The sequence below is a fragment of the Rhinoderma darwinii genome, chromosome 7, assembly GCF_050947455.1.
Source record: "Rhinoderma darwinii isolate aRhiDar2 chromosome 7, aRhiDar2.hap1, whole genome shotgun sequence".
Lineage (NCBI taxonomy): Eukaryota > Metazoa > Chordata > Amphibia > Anura > Rhinodermatidae > Rhinoderma > Rhinoderma darwinii.
The window spans coordinates 43,943,593-43,964,022 of record NC_134693.1 but is presented as its reverse complement, the minus strand read 5'-3'; positions in this window follow the sequence as shown (position 1 = coordinate 43,964,022).

Here is a 20,430-nt window from a genome sequence, read left to right as displayed (position 1 = left end):
GTAGTAAACGGACTAGTAACAAACTTCCCACTTCTCAGAACCACACATCTCAGGAAAAAGGGTACATTTCCAATGGCTTTTCAGCAATCCTATCCAGCTGAGAGAAGGTGAAAACAAATGCATCTGGCTCTCTCTTAGGGTAAGGCCACATGGAGCGGCCCTGACAAGGTCGCAACGCGGCTAACAACCGCTCCGGCGCCATGTTCGGAGCGGCAGTCAAACTACCTGTTAGTGGCTGTTTATGGCCGCACTATTTTGCAAATTACAACAATTTACCCCCTATTCATTCTCTATGGCAGCGCCGGAAAAAGCCGAACACTGCACTCGGCTATCTCCGGCGCTCCCATAGAGAATGAATGGAGCGGCAGTGCGCATGCGCATGTAACTAGAATACTCCTTAACGAGGTATTTGTCAGCTGCTCCTACATAGTGCCAGCACGATTGTTGGCCGTGTTGCAACCATGTCAGGGCCGCTCCGTGTGGCCTTACCCTAATTTGAAGACTGGCTTGGCTATCTCCGTAACTCCCATTAACTTAAGTGAAGAGGTTCTGCATTCACAAAATGCTAATATTGGAAAAAGGCAGCGAGTTTTTCGACAACTGGGACATGCAGAGTTAGCAGTCGCACAAATAGCAGATGTGGCAATTTTTGTGGTAGAAAAGCTGCAATTCCGCCGCAACTCGGAAAAATAAATATTATAATTACCCAGAATTCTGTGCTTCTTCGTCCAGGCCAGCCTCCTGGGATGACATTTCATCCAATGTGACCGCTGCAGTCAATCACAAGCTGTAGTGCTCACATGGGATGAAACGTTTTCCCAGGAGGCCGGGCTGCAGGATGGCAGAGGGACGCGTCGCCATGGGTACAGGTTAGTATGAAACTTTTTTTTCTTTATGTGCAGTTTGCCGCAGCGGACATTCTGGCTGGAAAACTGCACCACAATTTGGTGCGATTTTTCAGCTGGAATTACCTATGGCAACTAGGTATCTGCTCTGTGTGAACACACCCTTACTGTTTCTTACTTTAGTTTATTTTACAGGCCCTTATGTAAGTAACACCAGGGGCGGACATACCATTGGGGAAACCTGTGCAGCTGTGCAGGGGCCCAGTAGGTATGGTGCCTCACTGTTCCTTTTTTGTTAGATCAAATGTAAATGCCTGAGATAATTAATTTTATGGTAACAATTACTGATAGATTTTTAAAGAGATATAAGGGGTGAATTATGATGAGATCTTGGAAAGCAAGGGGCCCATATACTGTTCTTGCACAGGGGCCCTCAGCTATCTGTGTCCACCCCTGAGCACCACACTTAGCAGAATGCCAATCACTAGATAAAGCTCTGTGTAGACAATCATGCCTCAAGAAATGCTGGGAGATTTCAGCTCTAAAGCTAGAAGAATTGTAAATGCGTCTTTAGATCACAACAAGATAAGTAAAGCATCTGTGTTTTAACACTTTATAGACTGGTTCTGAAGGTAAATTGTAAAAAGACGATCCAAGATAAGCATATACTTTAATAACATCTGACATATGCCTAGGATGCAGCAATATTAATAAAAAAACAAACAAACAGGGAAGCAAAATAAAATGTAGGTAGAAAAGAAGAAAAAAAAAAACTCCTGACCCTTGTAATCAAATTTTCCCCAGATAAACCTATTATCTTATTTCGTAAATAATTAATTCTGGAGTCACGTGCATTCTGTTTTTCTGGGCAGCTGAATATTGTTTCATTCACAATGCATAATACTTGATATGTAATAATGTCTTCATTTAGTGTGATCCATGTGACTGATATGTCATTATTTCCTAGGTCAGAGCACAAAGTGTTGTCTTCTATAAACTATTACAGAACTTTTGGAAGAAGAGGAATCTCACGACTATCATCAATTATTATAAAAAATATCTTATTTATTGATCCATACCAGGAAGAAACTAGAGGAACAAAACTCTCCGACTGAGATTCAATTTGGACTTTGTGTTTATTACTGCTATGGATCAATAATGAAGATATTTTTAGAGCAACCAGTTCGTTTTGTGAGATAGATCTTCTCCTTGAGGACTTTCGTTGGACTTCCTTCTTGTCACAGAGCACCATCATTGTTTTAATTCACATTGGGCAGTTCTCTATTTGGATCCAGTGACAGTGACAGTGACAGAAGTTATAAAGTACTCTGTGTTAAACTTGTACTTTACCACACACACATTCTATAATTCTTTAACAAAAGTGGAACCCATATTACCTAGATGTCTTTAAGAGATATAATACAGTCTTCTGCCCGTTTTTGTTTTTTTTACTTGTTTTACAATATTATTAAGATAGAAAAAGTCCAAAGCAGCTCTATGGGTTGGCGTAGATCAGTCAGCCAGGTGCACAGAAGAGAGTGGGAACCCAAGCATCCCTTAGGCCACTTTCACACGGGTATATTTTATGAATATTTTGCTTCAGTACCAAAACAAAGAAGCAGTATGAATCTTTCCATTTGACCTTTTCTCAGTTTTTTTTCCACAACTGAGTTTGGCTTACAAATACTGATGCAAAAAAAACTGATAACAGTGTGAAAGGGACCTTAGAGTGTATTTACACGTGCTGGTTTTGTTGTGGTCTTTTCGGGTGACTTTGAAACCAATAGCAGTTTTTGCCAAAGAATGTGCCAAAACTGGCATGTGTGAATACACCCAGGGCCGCCATCAGGAATTTCAGGGCCCCCTACAGCTACATTTTCTGGGCCCCCCTACCGTGGCACCGCCTGTTAACGGTACTCCGTCCAGTACTATATCATGGTACCCAGGGCCGCCATCAGGGGGGGTATTATGGGTACTGATGTGAGAGGCCCGGCCAAACCTAATTGAAAGGGGGGCCCGGCAAACTGCCGCGACTTGCCTTTGGTAGAAAAAAAACAGGCCCCTGCAATGGGGCCCGTTTTTTTCACCAAAAGAATGTCATGAGCTGCGGGCCCCCCTTTCAATTAGGTTTGGCCGGGCCTCTCACATCAGTACCCCTAATACCCCCTTGATGGCGGCCCTGGGTAGCATGGGGGCCGTCAAACACCGCCGCCCGTGCGACCGATCACGCGCACCCGCAAACTCCCGCGCATGCGCACCGGCGACCGCCTGGAACCGCGCACCGAATTTTGAGGCAGATTTTGACCTGCCCACACTATCTTGCCGCGTTTTTTGCCTGCGGCGATTGAGGACAGCAGACAGAAAACGCAGCGAAAAATGCATTTTCTGCCTCCCATTGATTTCGATGGGAGGTCAGAGGCAGAACCGCGGCAAGAAAGGACGTGCTGCTTTTTCTTTTTTCCGCGACTGGCTCCCATTGATTTCAGATTAAATCAATGGGAGGCGGTTTTGGAAGTTTTTTGGTGCTGATTCTGACGCAGTGTCCGAGTCAATATCAAGGCCCAAAAACTCTGAACTGGGCCTTATTGTTAGGGCTTATTCAGACGAACGTGTAATACGTCCGTGAAACGTGTGTGATTTTCACGCGCCTTGCACGGACCTATGTTACTCTATGGTGCCGTGCAGACTGTCAGTGATTTTCACGCAGCTCGAGTCCGCTGCGTAAAACTCACGACATGTCCGATATTTGTGCATTGTTCGCGCATCACGCACCCATTGAAGTCAATGGGTGCGTGAAAATCACGCCCAGCGCTTCCGCAGCCGTATAAACTATGAATGAAAACAGAAAAGCACCACGTGCTACAAACATACAAACAGAGTGTCATAATGATGGCGGCTGCGTGAAAATCACGCAGCCACGCATCATACGCTGCTGCCACACGGAGCTGTTATGGACCTTTTGCAAGCGCAAAACGCCACGTTTTTGCGCGCGCAAAAAGCACACGCTTGTGTAAATCCGGCCTTAGGGTAGGAACACACTAGGCATGAACACTGCGGATCTTATGCAACACATTTTATTGTGTAAAATCCGCAGCGTATTACAGTCGCAGCAGAGTGGATGAGATTTGAACAAATCTCATCCACACGCTGCAAAAATAATGGACCTGCAGTGTGACTTTTTGGCTTTTTAAGTCGCATGTCAATGTATTCTGTGGAATCGCCGCTCCTCTGTTGCAGAAATGCTGCGGTTCTGCCGCAAAAATCACACATGAGAAAAAAAAAAAAGGCACTTTTTTAAATTTATAAAAAAGTTTAGACTTGCCCCGGCCGTAGTCCTGGTGACGCGATCCTCTATTCTTAGCGTAGCCCCGCCTCCTGTCATGACGTTTCATCCCATGTGACTGCTGCAGCGGTCACATGGTCTACAGCGTCATCCCAGGAGGCGGGGCTACGTTCAGAAGAGAGAGATGCGTCACTTAAACTACGGCCGGGGTAAGTCTAAACTTTTTTTTCCCTGCAGGATTCCCGCAGCGGACACGCCTCACGAAACCTGCGCCGCTATTTGGTGCGGTTTTGCTGGCGGAATTCCCTGCGGCTCCCGGGATAAGCTGTGTCGTTTTACTCAGCATATCCGCCTAGTGTGTCCCTTATGATGTCGCTCCTGGAGCTGCTGCCGGTCTCTAAATAGGCAGTTGGTCCAGTAGAATTTGGAATTATTTTTTTTTGTGAACCAGCTTAAAAAAATACAAAACTTTTGTGTTAGGGCCTGTTCACATCACTGTTCGCTTCCGCTCCGGGGTTCCGTCTGAGGTTTCTGTCGGGTGAACCCCGCAATGGAAAGTGAAAGTGATAGCACAGCTTCCGTTTCCATCACCATTAGCGCAGTCGACTGCGCTATTAATTCCGTCCGAAAACCAGCCGGAATGGTGACGAACGGAAACCATTAGCGATGTTTCCGTCACCATTGAGATCAATGGTGACTGAAACGGAAGCTGTGCTGTCACTTTCACTTTCCGTTGCGGGGTTCACCCGACAGAAACCTCAGACGGAACCCCGGAGCGGTGGTTCGTCACCATTCCGGCTGGTTTTCGGACGGAATTAATAGCGCAGTCGACTGCGCTAATGGTGATGGAAACGGAAGCTGTGCTATCACTTTCACTTTCCATTGCGGGGTTCACCCGACAGAAACCTCAGACGGAACCCCGGAGCGGAAGCGAACAGTGATGTGAACAGGCCCTAACACAAAAGTTTTGTATTTTTTTAAGCTGGTTCACAAAAAAAAATAATTCCAAATTCTACTGGACCAATTGCCTATTTAGAGACCGGCAGCAGCTCCAGGAGCGACATCATAAGGGACACACTAGGCGGATATGCTGAGTAAAACTACACAGCTTATCCCGGGAGCCGCAGGGAATTCCGCCAGCAAAACCGCACCAAATAGCGGCGCAGGTTTCGTGAGGCGTGTCCGCTGCGGGAATCCTGCAGGGAAAAAAAAGTTTCGACTTGCCAGGGCCGTAGTCCTGGTGACGCATCTCTCTCTTCTGAACGTAGCCCCGCCTCCTGGGATGACGCTGTAGACCATGTGACCGCTGCATCAGTCACATGGGATGAAACGTCATGACAGGAGGCGGGGCTGCGCTAAGAATAGAGGATCGCGTCACCAGGACTACGGCCGGGGGAAGTCTAAACTTTATCAATTTAAAAAAGTACCTTTTTTTTCTTCTCTTGTGTGATTTTTGCGGCAGAACCGCAGCATTTCCGCAACAGAGGAGCGGCGATTCCACAGAATAAATTGACATGCGACTTAAAAAGCCAAAGCCACACGGCAGGTCCATTATTTTTGCAGCGTGTGGATGAGATTTGTTCTAATCTCATCCACTCTGCTGCGACTGTGATACGCTGCGGATTTTCCACAATAAAATGTGTTGCATAAAATCCGCAGTGTTCATGCCTAGTGTGTTCCTACCCTAAGGCCGGATTTACACAAGCGTGTGCTTTTTGCACGCGCAAAAAACTTTTGCTTTTTGCGCATGCAAAAGGTCCATAACAGCTCCGTGTGTCAGCAGCGTATGATGCGCGGCTGCGTGATTTTCGCGCAGCGGCCATCATTATGACACTCTGTTTGTATGTTTGTAGCACGTGGTGCTTTTCTGTTTTCATTCATAGTTTATACGGCTGCGGAAGTGCTGGGCGTGATTTTCACGCACCCATTGACTTCAATGGGTGCGTGATGCGCGAACAATGCACAAATATCGGACATGTCGTGAGTTTTACGCAGCGGACACACGCTGCGTGAAAATCACTGACAGTCCGCACGGCACCATAGAGTAACATAGGTCCGTGCGAGGCGCGTGAAAATCACGCGCGTTGCACGGACGTATTACACGTTCGTCTGAATTAGGCTGGGTTCACACGACCACATTAACGTCCGTAATTGACGGACGTATTTCGGCCGGAAGTCCCGGACCGAACTCAGTGCAGGGAGCCGGGCTCCTACCATCATAGTTATGTACGACGCTAGGAGTCCCTGCCTCTCCGTGGAACTACTGTCCTGTACTGAAAACATGATTACAGTACGGGACAGTTGTCCTGCAGCGAGGCAGGGACTCCTAGCGTCGTACATAACTATGATGCTAGGAGCCCGGCTCCCTGCACTGAGTTCGGTCCACTACTTGCGGCCGAAATACGTCCGTCAATTACGGACGTAATTAGTGTGTGTGCACATACCTTACGCCCTAACAATAAGGCCCAGTTCACAGAGTTTTTGGGCCTTGATATTGACTCGGACACTGCGTCAGAATCAGCACCAAAAAACTTCCAAAACCGCCTCCCATTGATTTAATCTGAAATCAATGGGAGCCAGTCGCGTAAAAAAGAAAAAGCAGCGCGTCCTTTCTTGCCGCGGTTCTGCCTCTGACCTCCCATCTAAATCAATGGGAGGCAGAAAATGCATTTTTCGCTGCGTTTTTTGTCTGCTGTCCTCAATCGCCGCGAGCAAAAAACGCAGCAAAAAAACGCGGCAAGATAGCGTGGGCAGGGCAAAATCTGCCTCAAAATTCTTTAAGGAATTTTGAGGCAGATTTTTTTTTGCCTGCAAAATACTGTGTGAACAGGGCCATACATAAACAGCACTTTGAGATAATTTACTCACTGTCAGAAGAGCTGCTCCCACTCCAGTCCTCTTCCGGCGATGTCTTCCAGGGGAAGTCTTCGGTCCAGACATCCAGTCCTTCACCTCCAGCCAGGCTCCAGGTAAGTTTTGTCCATGTGGGTCCGCGGCTGTGCGCGCTTCGTTCGCGGGTGCGCGTGCGGCCGGTCGCGGGTGCGCGCGCGGTCGGTCTCCAGTGCGGGCGTTCGTGGATGCGCGCTCGCGAGTGCGCACGCGCGGGAGTTTCATTGTGCGCGCGATCGGGTGCGCGCGCGCGGGCGGACGGTTTGACGGCCCCGCATGACGAGGGGAGGGGGCCCGCAGCAGCAGCAGCAGCAGCAGCTCACGACATTCTTTTGGTGAAAAAAACGGGCCCCATTGCAGGGGCCCGTTTTTTCCTACCAAAAGAATGTCGAGGCAGTTGCCGGGCCCCCCTTTCAATTAGGTTTGGCCGGGCCCCTCACACCACTACCCCTAATACCCCCCTGATGGCGGCCCTGAATACACCCTTAGTCATAGCCAATCTTTTTCATAGGATAAAGAGCTGGACCGTCTAGAACAATCAAAAACCCTACCACAGCTCCGTAAGCAATAATACTGTATGTGTTAGTGTGCCTACACTTTATCTCAGCCCTGGTTGAATGTTATGGGCAGCCCCTTCTTGGAGCCAAAGGCCACATTTGGGGTTCACAGAATTCGGTGGATTGACCACCATTGGTCTACTCTTAGATGGCAGTCACATAAAAGTTGCAACCTATAAAAGTAAATTGAAAGTTAAACTGTTGGTCATATAACAGTAGTCCACTATTTCTACCCTCTTGTGTGAGAAAATGAGTCGAGCTGTGCTCTCTCTCGCAGCCATGAATTTTAGGCATAGGATATCAGAGCCGTACAAAAACATAAGGAAAAAATACAATTGTTTGCTGTTAAGTTTATAAATACTGGCCATGCAAAGATAATATATGATGTACTAGATAGTAAAGTATTCTTCATACACTGTAGAATGGCTGATGTTCATAAAATGTATGACTGACATTTATATGTTGACCATCTTAAACATTGTTTAGAATGAATTAGGCATCATGGGACAGCCTGGCCTGGCTTGGCCACCTGAAAAACCATCACACTCCTCCTTGTACCCCTGCTCTTAGTGCTCTAGGATAGTGCATAACCTGATTTCTCATATTGGAAATTCTCATGCGCTAGTCAATAGTTCAAATAAGGAGGTTGTCCAGAACAAAAAATAAGGCCATTCTTTCTAATTCTGGGCAACGCTTTTATCCTTCCCCTCTATATTCTGGTTGACAACACCTTTCTGGTGCCTAAGCTATACATTTGCTGTGTTCCTGTTGTCTAGTGAACATATGTCTCCTGACCCTTATGCCTAGTTTACATCACGTTTTGGCCCTACATTTAGCTTGTACGCTGGAGAAGCTCCCGTCGTACACACTAAACATGTTCATAGGGTTCCATTAGCGTGACAGAGGCCAAAACAGTGTCATTTTTGCCTCTGTCGGGCTGGTTTCCTTTGGTATACTTTTTTTTAGGTCTGGAATTGTGTAGTAGATTGAAGCTTGGTATACTTTTTTTTAACATTGGGCCCTATGGGTGACGTATGCCAATGCATGGCATTTGCCACAGGCACACATTTAACAAATACGTCATGGCCTTTTCAATAGCTTTTCATGACACTAATAGTATCCATGTAATGGATACTTCATGAACTCTAATGACCCCTTTTCATGATGTATCCGTTTAACGTATACCATTATAGTCTATGGTGACCGATGCCAATGGTAGGGCATCCGTCACAGCCTTCATTAATCGTATCTGTCGGGAGCTTTTACCAACTTATATGTCAAGAGTAGGCAAATAAACGTCATGTGAAAGGGGCCTTACTAAGCCAACTTTTTTGCTATCTATATTACTGGTCTTCACCAGCCTTGACTTATGCTCGTTACCTGACTACAAACAAACACTATCCAACCTCATTTATGCTTGTCTACTAACTAATAGTGAATAATGCCTGCACCTATATTTTTTTCTCTTGTCTGCCCACGATCTTTATGACTCCACTTCACCACTGGTCGTTGAAGACATGTCCTTTTCCACATGTAAAAACCTCTGCCAGCAATGCCCTGACAAAGGGCATTACACAGAGTCAAGTTTTGGTGGGAAAGATTATCCTAAACTGGTATAGGTACAACAGTTGGAAGGTTCTTTGAAGAACAAGCAGGACTTCAGTGAAGGATGTCACCAGTAAACCAGTCAGCCACAATCAAGTGTGAACGTATCCAAAGTAGAGCCAACATACCAAGGGTTTCTTCTCAGGTCTACAGCGACCACCTCCACACTTACCTATGATCGACTGGAACTCAGGTAACATTTTGCATTAGAGTCCAGCTTGTGCGACTTTAACATTAAGATTTTATGTTTATGATTTGTCTTTTATACCAGGACTACATGCATAATATACTTTCTGGAAAGAAGTATTCAGCAATGTTCCAGCATAGTCTGTGCTACCAAATCAGTCATCTAAAGATAGTTAGGTGTGTCGGGTTCCCAACCAGTTCTAAATGAAGGCCATATTTTATTCTTTACTATGGAGCTCTGCTAAGGTTCCCCTCTCCTCTATGGCTTAGACAAGTATATTGACTTAAGAATCTGAGGATATGGCCTCTGGACCACCATATATTGTAGACCCTGCTCAAATTATTTTATCTGCACCTTGTCAATCATTGAGGTATGTCCAGATAGAGATTTTATTTCCTAACAGCTTTAGCCTACATTTGTGGTTGGGGCACACAAAGTTACTCACTATTTTTGGGGCACATTTGTACCATCTCAATAAGCAGTTTGTTACAGCATGCACCTTCTGTTCCCAGGACAAGGTGCCCAGACCTAAACCCTATGAGCTGCTACTGCTGCTTTCTCTCTGGTTGTAGAGATTAAAGGGGTTGAAGATGACCCCTGTCCATTTGCCCTTTTAGAACATATGGTCTACATAGAGGGGTTCTCCCACTTGGGACACTCCTCTATAAGATAAAATACAATCTGAAAGGGGTTGTCTTTAAATGAGACAACTCCTTTAAGGATATAGAATGAGTAATTACATTACAGAGAATTTTAAGGCTTGTAGGTAGAAAAATATTTTAGTCCAGCTTATGTGATTATGCCTCACAATCTTTTATACGTAGTTTAGAATAGGTCAGGCTGACTAGGTTTATTCTAACAAATAGTGAGATAGAGTATAGTCAAAGGCTACAAGCTATGTGTATGAATTAAAACCCTTTATTTCTGATATAAGTAATCGAAGGTTTACAGTATCTGCCACGCTCCTACTACATGATTTTAAGTTCTGCATCTGTAGTTAACAATCTCGGCTCTCATGCTATATAGTGCCTGTTTATATTGCCCTGAAGCAAAGCAGTGTACTATGGTACTCCAAAGACAACAAGCAATAGTATCCGTAAATAGGACATTTTATTATATTTATTTACAGTTGGGTCCAAAATTATTCGGACAATTTCACAAGTTTTGGCATTTTAGCTGTTTACCAAAACATATTGAATATACAGTTATATAATCAATATGGGCTTAAAGTGCAGACTCTCAGCTTTAATTTGAGGGTATTCACATCATAATTTGAGGAAGGGTTTGGGAATTACAGCTCTTTAATATGTAGCTCCCTCTTTTTCAAGGGACCAAAGGTAATTGGACAATTATATCAAAAGCTATTTAATGGGCTGCATGGGCTATTCCCTCATTAATCCATCATCAATTAAGCAGGTAAAAAGTCTGGAGTTGATTCCAGATGGGGCATTTGCATTTGGAAGCTGTTGCTGTGAACCCACAACATGAGGTCAAAGGAGCTCTCAATGCAAGTGAAACAAACCATCGTTAGGCTGAAAAAAAATGAAGAAATCCATCAGAGAGACAGCACAAATGTTAAGAGTGGCCAAATCAACAGTTTGGTACATTCTTGAAAAAAAAGAGAGCACTGGGGATCTCGTGAACTCCAAAAGGCCAGGACGTCCACGGAAGACAACAGTGGTGTATGATCGCAGAATCCTTTGCATGGTGAAGAAAAACCCCTTCACAGCATCTACCCAAGTGAAGAAGGCTCTCCTGAAAGTAGGTGTATCAGTATCTAAGTCTACCATAAAAAGAAGACTTCATGAGAGCAAATAGAGAGGGTTCACCATAAGGTGCAAACCATTAATCAGCCTCAAAAATAGAAAGGCCAGATTAGACTTTGCCACATAACATCTAAAGAAGCCAGCCCAGTTCTGGAACAGCATTCTTTGTACAGATGAAACTAAGATCAACCTGTACCAGTATGATGGGAGGAAGAAAGTATGGAGAATGCTTGGAACGGCTCATGATCCAAAGCACACCACATCCTCTGTAAAACATGGTGGAGGCAGTGTGATGGCATGGGCATGCATGGCTGCCCAAGGCACTGGGTCGCTAGTGTTTATTGATGATGTGACTCAAGACAGAAGCAGCCGGATGAATTCTGAAGTGTTCAGGGATATACTTTCTGCTCAGATTCAACCAAATGCAGCAAGGTTGACTGGACGTCGCTTCACAGTACAGATGGACAATGACCCAAAACATACTGCGAAAGCAACCCAGGAGTTTTTAAAGGCAAAGAAGTGGAATACTCTGCTATGGCCAAGTCAATCACAAGATCTCAACCCGATTGAGCTGCATTTAACTTGCTTAAGACAAAACTTAAAGCAGAAAGACCCACAAGCAAGCAACAACTGAAGACAGCCACAGTAAAGGCCGGGCAAAGCATCACAAAGGAGGAAACCCAGTGTTTGGTGATGTTCATGGGCTCCAGACTTCAAGCAGTCATTGCCTGCAAAGGATTCTCTACAAAGGATTTTAAAAAAAACATTTTATTTATGGTAATGTTAATTTGCCCAATTACTTTTGAGCCCCTGAAATGAGGCGGCTGTGTAGAAAAATGGTTGCAATTCCTAAACGTTTCACAGGATATTTTTGTTCAACCAATTGAAATAAACCTGAAAATCTACACTTCAATTACATCTCAGTAGTTTCATTTCAAATTCAATCTAAATCTGAATCTGAATTGAATCTTCAAATCATGAAGATTGTGTCACTGTCCAAATAATTCTGGACCTAACTGTATGTTCTCAGTCATTGTGTTTAGTGTAACTTCTTAATTAGTTTTTATTAAAAAAAAATTACTTTACTTTACTTTTTTCGATACATCTGCTCTGTATTCTCTATGCAGAACAGCTGTATCTAGCGCTAAATCCTGTTCCCATCAGGTCCGCAGACCTGACAGTATCAATGAGAGTGGGTCCTGCATGATCCACCTGTAAACTATCACATCTAAGTTCATAACTTAGATGTGATAGATTACAGGTGGATCCTGCCCGCCGACATTGAACCCGTCAGGTCCACGGGACTGACGGATTCAGTGAATAGCGAATGATACAGCTGTTCTGTATACAGAATACAGAGCAGCCGTATCTCAAAAAGTAAAACACATTTTTAATAAAAACGAATTATAAAGTTAATATAAAGTATATAAAAAAAGCCCTCAAAGGTTTATATAGCCTTTAACTATTCATCACTTACAGCTAAGAACCGTATATACTGTGTGTGTGTGTATGTATATATATATATATATATATATATATATATATATATACAGTCCAAAGGTAGATGAACACAGCACTCCAGTACTTCCAAAATCAGGCCATGTGCTTGTCACCAGGGGATGAATCAATTCCCCAATTCAAAATAGAAAAAGACAGAGAACACAGTAACGGCACCAGGACTTCAAGGTAGATGAAAAGCAGGGTGGATTTATTCACAGCAACACAGCAACGTTTCGGTTCAACAAAAACCTTTCTCAAGCCATAAAAAAACGAAACAAAGTGTCAGGTATAAATAGGAGGAGCATACATTAATCAGCAATAAAGTAATCATATGTACAGTTCCAATAAAACGTACACACATATACATCCCAGTGTATCAAAAGATCGATCATGAAGTGCACATATTTTTTCAATTTAAGACATACATAGGCACTGGCGTAGCTATAGGGGTCGCAGCGGTCGCAATTGCGACCGGGCCCCGAAGCCAGGGGGGCCCACGGCCCCCCGCACCACATCAAAAAAAAGTTACTATAGTAACAGACTTTACTTACCTTCCTGGTTCCGGATCGCAGCGGAGGTCCTGACGTCAAGCGCTGTGCGCAGCGAATGACGTCACAGCGCTATGCGCCGCGCACAGCATCGAGACGACAGAACTCCCGCCGCGGCCGAAGAGGAAGGTAAGGTTAGCCCTGACAGGCGGGGTCCGACTCCCGGGACCCGCCAATCAGCTGTTTTGAAGGGGCCGCAGCACTCGTACGAGAGCTGCTCCCCTTCATTCCTGTCACTTCATTCCGCTCACACTGTGAATCCGTGTCGGCGATTCACAGTGTGTGCGAGTAGTGAAATGAAGGGGAAGCAGCTCTCGTACTAGTGCTGCGGCCCCTTCAAAACAGCTGATTTGCGGGTCCCGAGAGACACATCAGCTATTGATGGCCTATCCTGAGGATAGGCCATCAATGTTTAGGAACTGTACAACCCCTAAGCCTACGATTTAGCAGGCTTAGGGGGCCCATGAGACAGGATCACAGATTGTGTGATCCTGTCTGCTGGGCCCTATATCTAAGCCAATCACATGGTAGGCTTAGATACATGGCCCATGCGTGATCCTGTCTGCTGGGCCCTGTATCTAAGCCAATCACATGGTAGGCTTAGATACATGGCCCATGTGTGAGCCTGTCTGATGGGCCCTGTATCTAAGCCAATCACATGGTAGGCTTAGATACATGGCCCATGTGTGAGCCTGTCTGATGGGCCCTGTATATAAGCCTACCACACTGTAGGTTTAGATACAGGGCCCCAGCACACAGTAATCTTATACTGTATAAGATTACTGTCTGCTGGACCCTGTATCTAAGCCTACGTTGTGGTAGGCTTAGATACAGGGTCCCACAGACAGTATCACACATGGGCCCTGTATCTAAGCCTAACACACGTGTTACTAATCATTTTTTGTGTGTTTTCTTACAGGTTCGGTCATTGGACTACGGCGGATTCCAGGACTACTTCGATGACGGCTTTTTTTTTATTATCAATAAAATGGTTAATGAGGGCTGTGCGGGTTTTTTTATTTCAATAAAATATTTTTTCTATGTCTTTGTGTTTTTTTTTAAACTATATTACTACCGCCTTAGTAATGGCCGCCGGCTGATTGACAGCATCCATTGCTAAGGCGGGGCTTAGTGTTAGCCGATGCAGAGGCTAACACTAACCCCCTTTATTACCCCAGTGCTGGGAAGAGCCGGGTACGATCCAGTACCTGACCATCTGTAGTGATGGTCGGCCACCGGGGTGGCCGCAGGCTGGTATTATCAGGAGGGGAAAGGCCAAAAACAGTGGCCCTTCCCACCCTGATAATGCTAGGCTGCTGCTGCTTTATTGTATCTGGCTGGTTATGAAAAATGGGGGGGACCCCACGTCATTTAAAAAAAAATTAAATAAAAAATAATTGGAAAGAACGATGTGGGGTCCCCCCCAATTTTCATAACCAGCCAGATACAACACAGCAGCAGCAGGCAGCATTACAAGGGTGGGAAGGGCCACTGTTTTTGGCCTTCCCCAGCCTAATACTACCAGCCTGCGGCCACTCCGGTGCCTGCCCGTCACTACAGATGGTCGGGTACTGGTTCGTACCCGGCTCTTCCCAGTACTCCTGGTGGCGGTGGGTACCGGGGTAATAATGGGGGTTAGTGTTGGCCTCTGCACCGGCTAACATTAAGCCTCGCCTTAGTAATGGAGGTTGTCAATCAGCCAGCGGCCATTACTAAGGCGGTGATAATAAAATTTAAAAAGATACAAGCACATAGAAAAAATATTTTATTGAAATAAAAAAACACAACCCTCATTAACCATTTTATTGAGAATAAAAAAAAACGCCATCATAGAAGTCCTCGTATCCGAAGTCCAACAACCGAACCTGTAAAAAAAACACAAACACACAAAAATAATCAGTAACACATAAAGAAGCAAAATTATTCTTACCTATCCTGGGTCCAGCGCTGGAGACGCAATGTCAGCGAGTTGGGCCCTGTATCTAATCCAATCATGTGTGATACTGTCTGCTGAGCTGTGTATCTAATCGTATCTTGTGTGATACTGTCTGCTGGGCCCTATATCTAATCCGATCATGTGTGATACTGTCTGCTGGGCCCTGTATCTAATCCTATCATGTGTGGTACTGTCTGCTGAGCCACTGTATCTAATCCTATCATGTGTGATACTGTCTGCAGGGCCACTGCATCTAATCCTATCCATAGTTTATAGGGTCGTAGTGCTATAGATATGCTATGCTGTCTCCTATACACACATTTTTTTTTGGGCAGACACATATGTATTGGGGCTATTTTCCTGTCATTTTAAGCCCTGAGGGTATGTTCACACGGCAGCGTCTGTTACGGCTGAAATTCCGGTGCTGTTTTCAGGAGAAAACAGCACCGTAATTTCAGCCGTAATGGCATGTGCAGGCGTCTTTCGCTGCGTCCATTACGGACGTAATTGGAGCTGTTTTTCTATGGAGTCCATGGAAAACGGCTCCATTTACATCTGAAGAAGTGACAGGCACTTCTTTGACGCGGGCGTCTTTTTTTACGTGCCGACTTTTGACAGCGGCGCATAAAAAAAAATGACCGTCGGCACAGAACATCGTAAGACCCATTCAAATGAATGGGCAGATGTTTGCCAACGCTTTTGAGCCGCATTTTCTGACGTAATTCAATGCTAAAACGCCCGAATTACGTCCGTAAATAGGGTGTGTGAACCCTGCCTTAGTGATGCCCCGGCTGCTAGTGCTGCATTGTTGGGTCACTTAGGAGACCCAGCGATGCAGCTGAAAGCTGCGGACCGTCGGCCATGAGAAGTTTGCGGGGGGGGGGGGCCCAGTAAGAATTTTTGCATCGGGGCCCATGAGCCTGTAGCTACACCCCTGTACATAGGCAATATAAAATGCATGTTTAGTGAGTTTGTAATACTCATACATAGTGTAAATAGGGCAATTAGGATAATTGGAAAGCAAAGACAGAGGCCAATTCAATTTGCATAAGAATAAACTTACTATTTAGTAATCAATCCATACAGGGTGGGAGATATCCACATGTCAAGTTCGCGCGTGTCCACTGCGCATGCTCCAAAGATGGCATCAAAACCGGATGTTTAGTCCGGTGGAACGCATCGAGGAGCAAATCGCCACTGCGCATGCGCAGAAACAGAACATGCGTTCCATTCCTACTGCGCATGCGCCAGCGGCGATAACGATATACAGAATTTAAGCAGATCCAAGGGGAATCATAATCATAATTGGACTTAGTCCAGATATTTCAAAGGGCGCAACAATGTATCACCCAAGAGATTTATTGGGTTTTGCACCTTGGCGTCCGTAGAGTAAGGCAATTATGATTAAAGATGACAGTACTGTCAGTGAAACACTAGCTCCCTATTGAAAAAATATCGCAGCCGGACTCGTCCTAGCTCAATATAGTGTGACTGTAGTCACCATTGAGGCAGGTAGAGCTATAGTGATACAAGGGAAAGTTATCATCTCAAACAGGGATGTCAAAAAAATTCCCTAAAAAACCGCATCACGGAAAAAACGCATAATCTGAACATAACAGACATGCGTTAATTATCAATATAAGCTCACTTTTATTACAACGAATATGGTACAAGTATACAAAAAGGAGAAGCTTCCACTCTAAATCTCAATTAAATTATACAATCCATATAAAGACACATATGCAAACTGCCTCTCTGTATTATAGATTGAATCAATTATTCTGAGGGATCTGTTGATTTATACTTCCAATAAAAGGACGTTATAGTCCCAAAGGCAGGGCCTCTGTTGCTTTCCAATATCCCACATATTGCTTGACATACAATTGTGTATCTAGAAAATATTGGAAAAAAAAAGGAAAAAAAAAGAGACAAAGATTAATACATAATATCTGTGAATATAAAAATAAACATAAAATATGTATATTCAAAAAGGGTCAAAATAAGACCTCAGGTAATTTATACATACAATTAGAACAATTAAAGATAGCGTGGTCAAGGCCGATATTGGGTCAAACCGGAAAAGTCAAATGTTTCTGGCCCCTCCGAAACATGGCTGTTACCCATGTCTAGGTTGTAACATATGTGACAGTATGATTAAGGGTGGCACTTTTAACCATCCACAAACAGGGAAAATAATAAACATCAAAGGTTTCTTTACGTGCCAATCTTCCTATGTTATTTATTTGTTGAGTTGTCCTTGTGGCTTACATTATGTTGGTGAGACCACCACAGAAGTACGTCTCAGGATGAGAAATCACAAATCAAACATCAATACTAAGAGACAGGATTTACCGGTGTCAAGACACTTTGTTGAAAAAAAACATAGTTTATCACAGTTGAGATTTAGAATTATTGATTCAGTGCCTCAATTGAGACGAGGCGGTGATAGAGGTCTGGCTCTTAAAAGAAAAGAGTTAGAGTGGATCTTTAGATTGGAAACTATGTCTCCTAAGGGGCTAAATATAGAGTATCCTTGTGGCCCACATATCTAATATAGGAGTGGGTAACTTGCCCCTTATAATAACTATAGGGATGAGATCGGTCTATGTCCTTGATGGTATAATTTGTGTCCTGTATGTATAAATTACCTGAGGTCTTATTTTGACCTTTTTTCAATATACATATTTTATGTTTATTTTTATATTCACAGATATTATGTATTAATCTTTGTCTCTTTTTTTTCCTTTTTTGTTTCAATATTTTCTAGATACACAATTGTATGTCAAGCAATATGTGGGATATTGGAAAGCAACAGAGGCCCTGCCTTTGGGACTATAACGTCCTTTTATTGGAAGTATAAATCAACAGATCCCTCAGAATAATTGATTCAATCTATAATACAGAGAGGCAGTTTGCATATGTGTCTTTATATGGATTGTATAATTTAATTGAGATTTAGAGTGGAAGCTTCTCCTTTTTGTATACTTGTACCATATTCGTTGTAATAAAAGTGAGCTTATATTGATATTTAACGCATGTCTGTTATGTTCAGATTATGCGTTTTTTCCGTGATGCGTTTTTTTAGGGAATTTTTTTGACATCCCTGTTTGAGATGATAACTTTCCCTTGTATCACTATAGCTCTACCTGCCTCAATGGTGACTACAGTCACACTATATTGAGCTAGGACGAGTCCGGCTGCAATATTTTTTCAATAGGGAGCTAGTGTTTCACTGACAGTACTGTCATCTTTAATCATACTTGCCTTACTCTACGGACGCCAAGGTGCAAAACCCAATAAATCTCTTGGGTGATACATTGTTGCGCCCTTTGAAATATCTGGACTAAGTCCAATTATGATTATGATTCCCCTTGGATCTGCTTAAATTCTGTATATCGTTATCGCCGCTGGCGCATGCGCAGTAGGAATGGAACGCATGTTCCGTTTCTGCGCATGCGCAGTGGCGATTTGCTCCTCGATGTGTTCCACCGGACTAAACATCCGGTTTTGACGCCATCTTTGGAGCATGCGCAGTGGACACGCGCGAACTTGACATGTGGATATCTCCCACCCTGTATGGATTGATTACTAAATAGTAAGTTTATTCTTATGCAAATTGAATTGGCCTCTGTCTTTGCTTTCCAATTATCCTAATTGCCCTATTTACACTATGTATGAGTATTACAAACTCACTAAACATGCATTTTATATTGCCTATGTATGTCTTATATTGAAAAAAGATGTGCACTTCATGATCGATCTTTTGATACACTGGGATGTATATGTGTGTACGTTTTATTGGAACTGTACATATGATTACTTTATTGCTGATTAATGTATGCTCCTCCTATTTATACCTGACACTTTGTTTAGTTTTTTATGGCTTGAGAAAGGTTTTTGTTGAACCGAAACGTTGCTGTGTTGAGGTGAATAAATCCACCCTGCTTTTCATCTACCTTGAAGTCCTGGTGCCGTTACTGTGTTCTCTGTCTTTTTCTATATATATATATATACATATAATTATTATCATTTAAAGTTTACTTTTACTCTTGTAGTATGATCATTATAATTGAACATTTCAAGTCAGCGTAGAGTGGTGGGACTTATTATTTAGATTCTGCATGTATGAGAATTTTGAACTATTGCCTCTCACCGGCTCCGCGGTTGTCTTTGGTGATATATTAAGTTTAAGTTTGTTGCAGATTTGATACATCTAACTAGGCATGTTAGACACATTTCTCTTCCCTTTTTCACCTCTTTGTTTGCCTAGTTTACACCAGTTACTTTGCGCCAAAACTGTGACGCAATTTTGTTGTGCAGCAGTGCATTTTAATCCATACCCCTAAATTTTACATCACACCCACGTTTTAAGTCACCCTTCTAAACCACACCACTTTTCCGTTAAGCCACACACGTTTGTCGGAGGCTCAATTTAAGCCAGAGTTTGGGCACATTTTGAATAGTAAATTTGCCCCCAATATTTGTAAGTAAAAACTACTATCCTACATAGTCAGTACATTTTTATCAGCTATTGTTGCTAGTAATGGCTTTCCACCCTGTCTTATAAAGCAGTAAATGGTTATCTGTTAACATTGCCTTACATTGATAGTACTGAGAGAAAGATAAATGCGTAGAACGGTGATTGAATAGAAACTGAAGGGATTGAATATCAAATAAGGTTTTTATTTTGCCAAAAACAAGTAGCAGGAAATCCTTTATATAAACCCAATCATCAGGTGGGGATTTATTTTTTTAATGTATTTTAAAACTTTTCTTAATAATCTAGCATGGTCTGGTACAACATTTTTTGGACATGACCACTGTTTTCCCATGTCCCGACAGAGTTGATTATAAAAATCTTGCTGTCTTACACCTGCATACAGTTCTTATTGGAGGCTTATGGTGGCATATGTTAGAGATACTGTCACGATCTAGGGGTATGTGGACCCAATAGGCCGCTCCGCCGTAGCGGAGAGGCAGCTGGGAAAGTCACATTTAATGCACAAGTCTATACAAGAAGTACATAGCATGAAAGTACCTGAGATAGTCCAGGCAATTGCCAAGGGCTTTAGCACGGATGGAGGTGGATGTGGCAGGTTGCGCCAGACGTGGCAGATGACAGCAGGTGCAGCAGGTTGCGCCAGACGTGGCAGATGACAGCAGGTGCAGCAGGTTGCACCAGACGTGGCGGACGACAGCAGGAGCAGCAGGACACGACTCCAATCACTCAACAGGCTCAGGAACAATAACACAGAACAGGATACAGGGTACAGGTAGTAGGGCAAGGGAACACTGGGAACAGGGTAAGACTAAG